Source organism: Ambystoma mexicanum, chromosome 8, assembly GCF_040938575.1.
Source record: "Ambystoma mexicanum isolate Mex_15411 chromosome 8, UKY_AmexF1_1, whole genome shotgun sequence".
NCBI lineage: Eukaryota > Metazoa > Chordata > Amphibia > Caudata > Ambystomatidae > Ambystoma > Ambystoma mexicanum.
Window position 1 is genome coordinate 397,223,251 of NC_090929.1, and position 12,788 is coordinate 397,236,038.

At 45.6% G+C, this 12,788-nt stretch overlaps 1 protein-coding gene across 5 annotated transcripts in view; it reads left to right on the forward strand.

Moving 5' to 3' along the window:
* The window catches only part of CDK5RAP2 (CDK5 regulatory subunit associated protein 2), a 2,172,192-nt gene that overhangs the window by 67,096 nt on the left and 2,092,308 nt on the right, over positions 1–12,788 (forward strand). The gene's annotated exons all lie outside the window — the stretch shown is intronic.

Here is a 12,788-nt window from a genome sequence, read left to right on the forward strand (position 1 = left end):
CCACAAGGTCTTTGCCTCTATTTTGCTGTCCCATCTAGAAGCATGGGCCCTAGCGGCCGGTAGAATGGCAAAATGGCAAACTGTTATTCGACGGAACCCCACAACATCTTTAAATGGGCTAATGGTCAAAACATTTCAAAATCTGGCCTGGGAGGGAAAGCATGACTCAGTCTTTTATTGCCTTCATAGATTTCACAGCTGCATTTGACGTTGTAGACCGTGAACATCTGTGGTCCAAGCTTTCAGTGGGGTGTTCCTCTGTGTCTCTTGAGACTAATAGTTGGTTTTGTATTCCCACTCTGAAATCCAGGTGCGTCTGAATTATTCGGGCGCATGTTCACGCCCGATTTCCACGTCCCGGGGCGTCAAGCCGGGTTGCCTCTTTGCGCCCTGCCTGTTCAAACTTTACTCATCGGAAATTGGCGACCATCTAAAAACAGCTGCATTCATTACACCAGTGGTACACAAACTAAGGCCTTTTTGGCGGTCCATTGCATATTTTTTATTATATGCTGGTACGACTTCAAATGCTGATGGATGTCTTTGCAGTTTATGTGGCCAATCATGTACTTCAGATCAACCCTATGCAGACCAAAATATGGCAATGTTCAAAGGGTCGAAAGAAAACTACCTTTTAAATGGCATATAGGTTTGAACTTGTGGTAAAGGTGAATTCAGTGAAATAGCTGGGATTTCTAATACAGGTTAATCCGGCGTTGACTGGTGTGAGACGGGCAGCGTATCAAGAGTGACACACTCAAAAAGGGTTTATTTGAAAACCTTTATTTACTAAGGTTCCCGGGTTGGTTTAATGCCTGACTGTCTCTAACTGTAAAAGGGTAATTCCCTTAACTGGTGTTTCTAATGGCCGTTGTTGTCCATTAGTCTTTAAATATAAAGCTGAATGTGTGTCTGTTTTCCGGCTATACAAATCCACACCGTTGAACCCACTGCTACCATATATCACATGGATTCCTCATTTTTCTGGGGAAAGATTGTAGTCTGTTTGGATGCAAAAAATGTACTCTCTAGACACCCTCATTTACTGATGCTCACCCCGATTCACTACAGTAGGTACTAGAAGGAAGCACAATTTGGAGAAGTGTCTGAAGCAAAATGCGTGCTATATTGGCTTTTCCTTTAAAATGTATTGCTACTGTATACAGTTCGAAAGTGTTTATTAAAGCATTGTTAAAGGGAATACATTTTTTTTTTTGTTTTTACGCCACTCCAGATATGGGAAATGGCAAGGTTACAGTTTACTTAAGTTCATTGACGAGAAGAGAGCCCAGTCAATCAATCTTTCTTGGACATTTTCTCACATGTGCTGAAGCCATTAAGTGACTGAAACATGCTGCACAAAAAACGAACATCACTTGGAAAAGCTCCATCTGATTCAAAGCGAAAATCAATATCGAGAGCTTCTGAAACACAATAACAAACCGCAGCACGACTTGTCGGCCAGAGGACAAGAACCACTTTCTCCAGGGCAAATGAGATGCCAGAGCAAACTGAAGCAAGACTTACTGACATGAGGACAAGAGCAACATCTTCCAGGGCACATGAGACACCACTCAATCAGGACACAGGCAATGCCGGGTACCCCAGCTAGTCCAAAATAAGTCTGTATCTAAACATATGCTTGCCCTCACTCTGAAATGTGAAAGGAAGTCTTTTCAAAACAAGAAAATAGTGGTTCAACAAAAAGTGGAAACCAAGGTTGGTTTCAGGTGGTCTTCTTCTTACCTCGTGCAGCTTGGTCAATGTCACACAAATTAGTTCAATAAACAGGGCTGTTCGTAAGACCTTCTCCACAGGCACCACTACCTTCAATGTCTTTAAGTTCCTTGGGGTTCTCTTCCCCAAGCTTCAGCTTATTCAAGTTTCAAAACACCATAGAATAATTGTAACAAAGTTCCTTTTGCAAGCTTCTCTGGGTTCCCTTTCCGCACGCTTCAAGCCTTTCAACAGTACAACAAAACGAATAAGTCTTCAACTTGATTGAGCCTCTCAGGGTCCCTTTCCCGAAGCTTTAAGCCTCTTCCAGCTTTAAAACACACAACTTAACATGTCACAGTTTGTTGTTATTTTCACAGAGCGCCCTCCCCAAGATGTAGGCCCACTTTAATTCAAAACAAAAATTCCATGGTGTAGGATGTGCTTTTTCCTTTCTGCCAACCTTTTCCCTATGCCATCCTTTCATGGGGTAGAATCGGAGGCTTTCGAAAAGGCCGGGCTCTTTGCTTTTCCTAGGCACGACAAATCTGACCCTTCTGCCCCTCCCTTTTTTAATTTTATTTTCTTGTTTCGTTTCTTTAGACCTTTTTGTTGCTCTTCAGATGCTTTCTGCACCCCTTTATTACTACTTTCCTTTATGTGCACACTTGCACCTGCTTTTCTGTTTCCTTCTTATTGTGCCCTTGGCACCTTACCTTTCCTCTTCTCGTGCCCCTCTTTTTTTTTTTTTTTTTTTTTTTGTATGGGCCACTCACACCCTTGTGCTTCTTTCCACTTTCTCTCACTTTCTATTTGGATCAGTCTTTTACTTGCTTTCCACTTTATTTGTGCTTGCAGCATTGCCTTTCAGCCTTCACGCTTTCTGCCTTTATGCTTTTGCTTTCAGCTATGCTTTCTGCTTTGCTCTGCATTTCTTTGCCGCTTTTACAGTCTGTGCCCTTTTTTCCGCTCTGCTCTCATCCAAACGCACGCTCACGAGTTTCTCTCACATTCGCCATGAAACTCACTGGGCAGCGTCGCGTTGAGAGGCGGTACCTCCTGGAAGTGCGGGGTTGAGGTCAGGGTCTCACCGCCTGCCCCTCAGGCACCCTTGGGGTCAGCACTGGCCTCAAGAGAACAAGCACTCTTCCAGACCTGGCCTGCAGAATGCAGGCAGTGCTTCTCTGGCTCCCTGGAGGCTCGGCTCCCTTGCCACGCTGCAGCCCACACACACTGGACTAGCATATCCACACACCATCCTCCTCCAGCCTGAAGCTCCTGCTTCTCTCCACTACTGTGCTGCACCGTTCGGGACTGCGTCCCCAGCTCGCTCATTCTGGTGTGCATGCCCACACCTTTTTATAGGCAACCAAACTGTGAAGTGGAGTCGGTGTGAGTAGTTACTATAGAGTGCCTGACACTGCCTGAATCTATTAGTGGGACAACCTCAGTTCGTTCTAGGGTAGGTTTCCCTTACTTTCCCCATATTATTCGTATGGGTAATCTTTACTGACAGGGTTCGAAATTGAGTGGAGCTTGGAGCTATTTAGCTCCTGCTTATAGCATAGTGGGGCTTGGTTACTTTCAAACCAACAGCTACCTTTTGGCTCCTAGGGCCAACTGAGGCCTTCCAAACATGTATATGTGACATTAACTTTGAGTATTTGAGAATGTTGATGAAGAAAAATTAGATCACATCTAATATATATTTAAACACAATGATTCATACAAAATGGACACCAATTTAAAGGAGCACCTCTGGTAGCTCCTGGTTCCCCTGCTGTAGCTCCTGCCTACAGGTTGATGCAGACACCCAGGAACTGATTTTAGCTCCTGCTCATCAAATCTCAAATTTGAACCCTGACTGATCTTAGTTGCCTCCTCCTTGTCTCAGTATTTGTTGGAAATGGGGAGAGGGAGATGAGGTGAGATTGTAAACACCCCCACAAAAGCTGTGGCAGAGTAGGCTAAGGTGTTTTCAGGACTGGGGCAATACCATGTCTTGCCCTCCGGTATCCTCGTATCCTCCTCCCAATCTCCCGTGATCCTCCACTCAGGTGATCCTCCCTTGCTTGTCCACCCCCAGGGGCGGGATCCAAAAGCGATGGCCCTTCCCTGGCCACCTGAATGGAAGATTCTGATGGAGTGGGTGGGAGAATACCTTTTGAGTTTCTCCTACTAGGCTGAAATAGTGGCTGAAAGATCGCACCTAGACACTAGCTATTCAATTGGTGAGGGTGGATTCCCAGTACGGTACATACTCTTTGAAATTGTGCTTAAAATATTATGATGGGAAAATAGCTCCCAAGATTTTATATGGTATGGACATATAACCCTTCTTATTGGAAGTGCTGCCATATCTTGAAGCCTTGGTCTGGCAAAGGGTTTTGCATGTACCCAACTCAGTTCCTATACATTTGTTATGAGCTGGGTATTATTTGCTTGCGAGCACGAGCGCAGTAGAAGATATTGTCACCGGTAAGAAAGATTCTATGCCCACAGTCGGGCTCCCTGTTTGTGGATGGTTGAAGTTTGATCTTTGTAATATCCTTTTTACTGGAGGTGAACAGTTCTGTTGTAGAGCTAAGAGAGAATCCTTGTAGAGGGAAGAACCATATTTGAACACAATTGGATTGATGCATGGAATCCCTCTTTATGTCATTTAAAGTGGGATTACAAGAAATAAGGTACACTGCCCCCTTTTTTTAGCAATGTAGCCAGCAAAGTTGGTAAGGCCTGCCTTCTTGCGCTTTCGCTGGAACTTGTATCCGACAAAACAGATTATGATCAGACTTGGCCATTTGAAAGCTGATCACATGGGATGTCATTTTTGCAAGGTTGAGGCTGAGTGAAACCCTTGAGTATTTAATGTTAGTTTGTCCAGCTGATAAGGGGCTGAGAAGGAACCACCTTAAAAAAAAAAAATTAAAATTAAAATTCGATTAGTTCTTGAAAGGGGGAGGGCGAGCAAGTTCAGTTTGCAAGCCAACAAGACTCCTCAGATCAAGCAACGAAATCCGTCTGGAAGAAAAACCATACCTTAAGAAAAAACTTGGGGGCTCCTCCTTCTCTCACTTAACCGCAAAAACCTGGAACAACATCCCGAAAGAAATAAGAAACATAAAGACCACCTACAATTCAGGAAATTAATAAAACTTGGCTCTTCACCATCACAGATGCAAACTGAAAAACCAAAACCACCAATCAAGAAACACAATGGAAAGGATGACAAATCTAGGACGACAATGACAACATCTAGAAATAATAAAGAAACTCTTACTACAAAAGAGAGACGACACTATGTTTAATAGGACACAAGCGACACCCATAAGGACAGAATCCAGGATCCCTAGCCAACTCCCAGCGAACAATTCTAGGACGACCATGACAACATCTAGAACCGAATTAAGAAACTCTCACTATAACAAGAGAGGCGACGCCCATAAGGACAGAATCCAGCATCCCAAGCTAACTCCCAGCGGACAACCATCACTCGCTCGATAAATGCTGCTATAGATCATACCTGTATAAAGTTGGGTCAAAATTAGCACTTGCCACACCAATTAAGCTTTGGGCATGGACCAAAGAGAGTTGTGAATGAAAGCAGGCGCCACCCCTGGACATAAGTGCAAGCGTTGTGCGACATACCAAAGGGGGTACGAGCGGTAACATGAATGAGCAACCAAATAAGATGATGAATGCCGAGCAGGCCTCAACACATGGAGGGAGTAAACCCTGGCCTACCAATGCCGCCCTCCTACTAGATTAGAAAAGCTTTCTGGGCCAGACTGCAAGGGACGCACAACAGCCTGCCTGCCCTGCATACAAACAGGGGCCCCGTAGGCAGTCGGTTGCCCAACTTGGGCAAGGTTATGCATATGAACAGATCCCATATTGGAACGGGACCGTGAGTGTCGTACAGCCCCTGAGCTGGACATAGACACAGAGACGCCCGCACACCTCACCTGATTAGAAATACGGAAATTCAGCCCCTCACTTCAAGACAGGAAAGCTAACTAACCAACCCACTAAGAACTTCAACCTCTCCATACACAAACTTACAACACAACAACCTGCACAAACTTCAGTCCACTGCAACAACAGCAAAACAAAGCACACACATACCCGCAAAACAGCACACAACGTCTTCCAACAGTATAACACCCCAAGCCCAGCCAATGGAATTCCGGGCTGAGGCCGCCAACAGCACATCACTGCTCTCTTGCACTTCTCCAGCTCATCCCCACGATCTCCCCCTCACCCCTCCTTTCTTTCAGAACCGCCAGAGCGCCAGGGGATCACTCCAGTGGTGATAGTGCATGGTACAAATCTCCTTTTAACATTAACATATTTGTCAGGTTATACAACTTTGACGGTGGTTGGCTACTACTTTTTTAAAAAATCTCTTATGCTTGAAGAATTTCTTAAACCTGGTGTAATTGGAATGTAGCGTTGTACAATCGGATGTTTTATATCTGGAGTGTCTTCTTTTGGATGAACTTGTGTGAAGTTTTAAACATTGATTAACATTTGTGAATTTATTTTATATAGTGTTCGTTTTTACAGGAGTGTAAATTTTGATGAAGTTGATTTCATTTTTGATGAATGTGGGATTAATATTATGTTCATTTGTGGTTACTAAGTGTATTGTATTTGTTAAAGGTTAACTTTGTTAACCAGAACACAATAAAAATAAAGAGCTTAAGTTATGCATATGAAAAACAGGAAAAAATGCATCTAATTTTACCAGAACTCTCAAAAGATTAAAAATAAGTTTACAGTTCCCACTTTCTAGCTCATCGCTTTAATTCTTGGCAGTGTGAAGATATTCAGCGGTTTCATTCTCTCGTCACTTTGAGGGTTTGTGGGAGGAGTGAGCATGCGGTACATATGAGCTTTAAGGACAAGTTGGTTAGTTTGATCCGTAATGCTAAAACTGAGAACATGGTACTCGGGTTTTACAGCTGAAAAGAGCAGATGGATGGGGTCTTAACAAAGATGAAAGGAGCTTTACATTGCTACCACTTTTCTGTCAGTCTTTTAGCTTGTGTCAGTGGTGGATTCAGGAACACACCTACTCCTGAAGATAGTTTGAGGATGTTGTTTATTGGAGTTGTAGTGAAGGGGCTGTGCCTCCTATTTTACCTAATGGATGGGCAGTTCCTTCCTAACCCAGGCATCCTCGACCCCAGCCTTATCAGTAGAGCTAGGTAACTTCTACTATTTAATAGCTGCCTGACTGATGGTGATGGCCTAAAGGCAGATGCATTATCTCTAACCCATCAGAACAATCTAGGTGGTCTCTGGCCTAAGGTACCCAAAGGTAGTCTTCAATGACAGACCTTTTCATAATGTGGCTGCTCAATGGGCAACTGCAGTTGGACCCGTTTTTAAACGTTAAAGGAGACTGATTGCAATTTCGAAAAGATTGAGAGCTTTGACATCCCTACTCACTCTGGCAGTAGAATTCTCCAACCACAATGCAACCAACACACAGTTGCTGGAGCCGTGCTGCCAATTGACCAACCCACACTTGGTAGTCATGGTGCCTCCCAAGTACAAAATAATGCAAAGCAAGCATTTTGAAAATATGAAAAACATATTCAGACTTTCCCTACTGTCTACTTGCCCAGTAGATAATGTGTTTATGAAATAGTCTTGTCCCTGACAATAAAGAACTTGCCCAGGGGGTGGGGTTATAGGAATTCTACACCCTTAACCCTTGGATGCCCAGGTGCATCACTCCCATCCTTGCTAAACAGCGCTCCTTGGTATAGGGCAGGGGTCTGCAACCTTTCACTCTCAAGATGTATTAGATTACTAGTCCCAACAGCCCTAGCCAGAATAGTAAATGGTGAAGGTTCCTGGAGTAATAGTCCAAGACATTTGTTGAGGATTAATTGAAACTATCTTTTGAGGACAAATGAAGAGGACCAAATGAGAGGATCAATTGCGAGAAAAATAAAAGATATTTTTAGGATTATTCAAGAAGATAAATCAAGAGGATTAACTAAGTATCAATTCAGGACCAACTGACAGAAATATCTGAGGACTATTTAAGAGTATCATTTGAGAGAATCAATGTATATGAATATTTACTGATGCTAACCTTGTTAGCAGCTGGTTTTTACAGGAAACATCCGCCGTTAGGCGGAGTCGCCGGTGGCCAGCCACGAAGGCCACACAAAGGCCCTGTTTTGCGCCTGTGCCCCATTCCATCCTTCCTCACAGAGGGTAGAGGGTAGGAGCCCCCCCTCCATCCCTGAAGCTGCCCCTTGCACATGGAGTGCACCGCAGCAACATCGCCGGCTCGCAGTAGAAGGGCCTGCCTGACCCTGTCCCACGAAGGAGCCTGACTCCCGCATGCCGGGCGCCGCGCGGCACAACAACGAGGCTGAACCTCGTTAGCAGCTGGTTTTTACAGGAAACATCCGCCAGTAGGCGGAGTCGCCGGTGGCCAGCCACGAAGGCCACACAAAGGCCCTGTTTTGCGCCTGTGCCCCCATTCCATCCTTCCTCGCACAGGGTAGAGGGCAGGAGCCCCCCCCTCCATCCCTGAAGCTGCCCCTTGCACATGGAGTGCACCGCAGCAACATCGCCGGCATCGCAGTAGAAGGGCCTGCATGACCCTGTCCCACGAAGGTGCCTGACTCCCGCATGCCGGGCGCCGTGCAGCACGACAACGAGGCTGAAGCTCGTTAGCAGCTGGTTTTTACAGTAAACATCCGCCGGTAGGCGGAGTCGCCGGTGGCCAGCCACGAAGGCCACACAAAGGCCCTGTTTTGCACCTGTTCGGCGCATGGGAGGTGCGGCACGGCCCACTCCTTTATCCCTGCTTCCTAAAGTTATCTCGCAAGGATCCCTGCCTTCCACCATGATGGGACCACATAACAACGCACCGTGCCGGTCCCTGCCTCCTGCATGAAACGCTGCCTCCCTGTGCTTAAGTGCTACCTGCTCCAGGATGTCACCCTAAGGTACAGTGTTGCAAGCATGGCAATCACTAGCATCGCATACCTTGCCTAACCGTATGGTGAGCACCCAGCCACCATCTGCATGATTCCCTGCTCCTGAGCGCCACATGGACTGCTGTTGACGCCTTCTACCCCCACTAGCCTATGCCGACCCAATGCTACGCACTTTCTCTGGCTGCATTGTCTTCTTACCAGCAACCGCCAGCCCGTGCCTATGCCTACCCGATCAGCCTACTCTACACTGTTCTACTTACAGCACATATCGCTCATATCTCAGCCATCTCACCATAGCCCATACTTAGATGGTGCTCCATGCATTTTAGCCTCATGTTCTATTTGAAATTTAGTTGGTGTTCCATGCATTTTTTAATATCTTGCATTTAGTTGGTGTTCCATGCATTTTTAATATCTTGCATTTAGAAGGTGTTCCATGCATTTTTAATATCTTGCATTTAGGTGTTCCCTGCATTTTTAATATCCGCATTTAGAAGGTGTTGCATGCATTTTTAATATCCCACATTTAGAAGGTGTTGCATGCATTTTTAATATCCCACATTTAGAAGGTGTTCCATGCATTTTTTAATATCTTGCATTTAGAAGGTGTTCCATGCTTTTTAGCCCTCTTGCCCCATTTGAACTTAGATGGTCTTAGTCACTGTGCAGACTCTAGATTCTTGCCACTGTGCCACCAAGATAGATCCAGGCCAAATCCATGACCACACAACCATGCTGGAAACTATGACCACTCAACCATCACACCTGGTAGCAAGCCTCATCCTCACTATGGCTCTCGCCTCCATTGCCTTATGCACCCCAGAGGATAGAAATATGAGACTGAGGGCAAGACCATCCCACCTCCACGAACCCTCATCCCATAGAACCTTCAGAGGCTACATCGACTCATCCAATAAACATACACAATACCCCAACCCTACCCACCACCTGCCTCCCACCATCCCAACAGCCAACCAGACAACCCTACAAAGAAGAACCCCAACTAAAAATCTCAAACTTAATACTACCTTACCCACCAGCACTTTATCACTAATGGGGTCCCTCATTAATGCTAGGTCTATGGTAGCTCATGCCACAGAGATCTCAGACACCTTAATTAACGAGAACCTGGACATACTGGTTGTGACAGAAACCTGGCTCCACGAGGCTGCAGGCCCTGCAATCATGCTAGCAGTACCAGAGAACTACCAAATACTAAGAGCCGACATACCCACCTCCAGAGGAGGTGGCCTTGCCACTATCCACAAATCCAACCTACCAATTAAGCTAACCACCTCCTTGCCATATCAGTCCTGTGAACTCCTGACGGCCAAACTCCAACTATCATGCAACTGAACCCTCACCATCCACGCGATCTACAGACCACTAGGATCCTTCGAGGATGACCTAACCGGCATCCTGTCCAACAAGACTAAAGACCACGCACAAACCCTCCTATTGGGAGACTTTAACCTCGGCTTCAATGACTGCACCGAAAAACACGCCCTTGCCATAACCTCGCTATTAAAAGACCTTGGCCTGACACAAAAAGTCGATGCCCGCACACACTCCAAAGGAAGGAATCTAGATTGGATTGTTGATCTGAATTGCAACATCAGCATCACCACCATAACACTGCAATCTTGGACAGATCACCACCTAATCACATTCTCTACCACACTTGATCTTATCCATCCCAAACCTATACTCATGGCCCCGCCACTCCCCACTAGGTGCAAAAAAGATGTCACGGCAGAACTACTTCTACCTCACCTTCTCCCCACCCTTAACCTAGACAACAACTCTGACCCCACCTTACTCGTGGAAGTCTGCAATAGTACGGTATCCAAAGCACTGACACCATTGCCCTGCTTAAAACCCGAAAAAGCAGACAACTCTCTCATCTGAACAACTGGTTCACACCACAATTGAAAGAATTAAGAACTCAGAAAAGAAAGTTGCAATCAATCTGGAGTCACTCACCCACCGAGGCGAACAAAACTAAGCTTACCAATAACTCCAAACTGTATAAAACGGAAATCATCAGCACCAAAAAGAACACCTATAATGACAGAATAGATAAAGCCAAATCCGACACCAAGGAACTATTCTCTATCCTCCGCGAAATGGAATCACCCATACCTCAGACCGACAATACCCCCAAAGACAAATCATGGTGTACCAATATACAAAACGCCCTCGCAGGTAAAATCAGCTCCCTCCAAACTAAAATTGCCAATAAAAAAGCTTCTCTACCCTCACCACCAGACCCACCCCTGGTGACCGGGGCTTCACAATCGCCTCTCAACCCATCTAAAAGTACCACCGAGCCTTTGACCTTCAAACAAATAACTATACCAGAGACTGAAAAAATCATACTCTCGCTAAAACCCTCCAACTGTAAAGGAGACAACTGTCCACCCCAAATTATCAAGGATGCAGCCAGAGATCTTGCCCCCTTTATTGCCAAGCTCATCAATGCCTCCTTCAGGTCAAACCTAGTACCCAACAACCTCAAACAATCCTAGGTACTCCCCTTGCTCAAAAAACAAACACTTGACCCTTCCATACCAACCAACTACAGACCTATAACCACCGTCCCCTTCCTATTAAAAATCATAGACAGAGTAGCCTACTTGCAAATACAGGACTACCTGGAAACCAACCATCTATTAGGCTCACGCCAATCGGGCTTCCGCCCCCTTCATGGCACCGGAACAGCCCTGATAGACCTCAAGACCAAAATTGACGAGCTGAAGGACAATGGAAAATCAGCTATGCTACTCCTCCTTGACCTATCGGCGGCCTTTGACTTGGTAGATCATGCTGTCTTATGCAATCACCTCAGCACAGCCGCCCATTTCTCAAGTGATGCCATATCCTGGGTGCAATCCTTCCTTGCGAACCGTACAATGAGAGTCTTCTCCCCCCTAGCAGCCGCCGATACCATACAAGTCTCCTGCGGCGTCCCCCAAGGATCCTGTGTATCTCCTACGATATACAACATCTTTACCAAGCCCTTATTCGACAAGTTGGACTGACTGGGTGTTATCTACACAAATTATGCTGATGACACTCAGATCCTCATCCCCCTTTCGGGCAACTATGCTGATGATTCGGCCTTGGTAAACGAGATATATCTCCTCATTCAGGCATGGTTGGCATCCCGATGACGAGCTGCTAATCCTTGGCACAGAGACAGCAATTAAACTTGACCCCAACTATACCTCTTTTAACATCGACAACAATGTCATTAAAGTGATGCCTGCAGTCAAAACCCTAGGGGTGTATCTTGACTCAGCACTCACTTTCAAGAAGCAAATCAATTCCCTAGCATCCTCCACAGCGTATGCCTGTAAATTAATCTGAGCGTGCAGACCTTTCCTATCCGAGACCAGCTGCATCACACTGGCTAATGCAATAATCATATCCAGATTGGACTATTGCAACGCTCTGTATGCAGGATCAAACAAATACATCCTCGATAAACTACAAACTCTCCAAAATAACGCCTTAAGAGCAACCTTAAACATCCCATCCAGAATTCATATATCCGCCGCCCGAAGAAACATCCACTGGTTAAAAATTAAGGACAGGATTACCCTAAAAACCCTCTCCCTCACATCCAAATACCTCAACAACATAGCTCCTCCTTACCTGACAGAAGGAATTACCAAGAGATCGTCTAACCGTCCCACTAGAAGGGCCAGCGTAGACACCTTAATGGTGCCCAGATACAAAAAAAGTACTGCCGGCGGCTCCAGCTTCCTGGTCATAGCAGTCCAAACCTGGAACAGACTCCCTGCCAATCTCAGAACTGACCAACCCTACCCAAGCTTCAGAGGCCAGACCCTCACCTGGCTACGTACTAACGACATATAACCTGACTGAACAACCTGCCCTCCTGACTACGCCATCTATGCTCACCCGCTTGCCTCGTGCTTATCCCATCTTGCCTTAATGTTTTCACCTTACCTACATTTGTAAATATATGTCTCGGCTGTTTTTACTTATGCATCACCTTGTAACCAAGTTCTCAAGTATTGTAATATCTGCGCCCTTCTACCTTCGGGTTTTGCGCTATATCAAATAAACAAACAAACA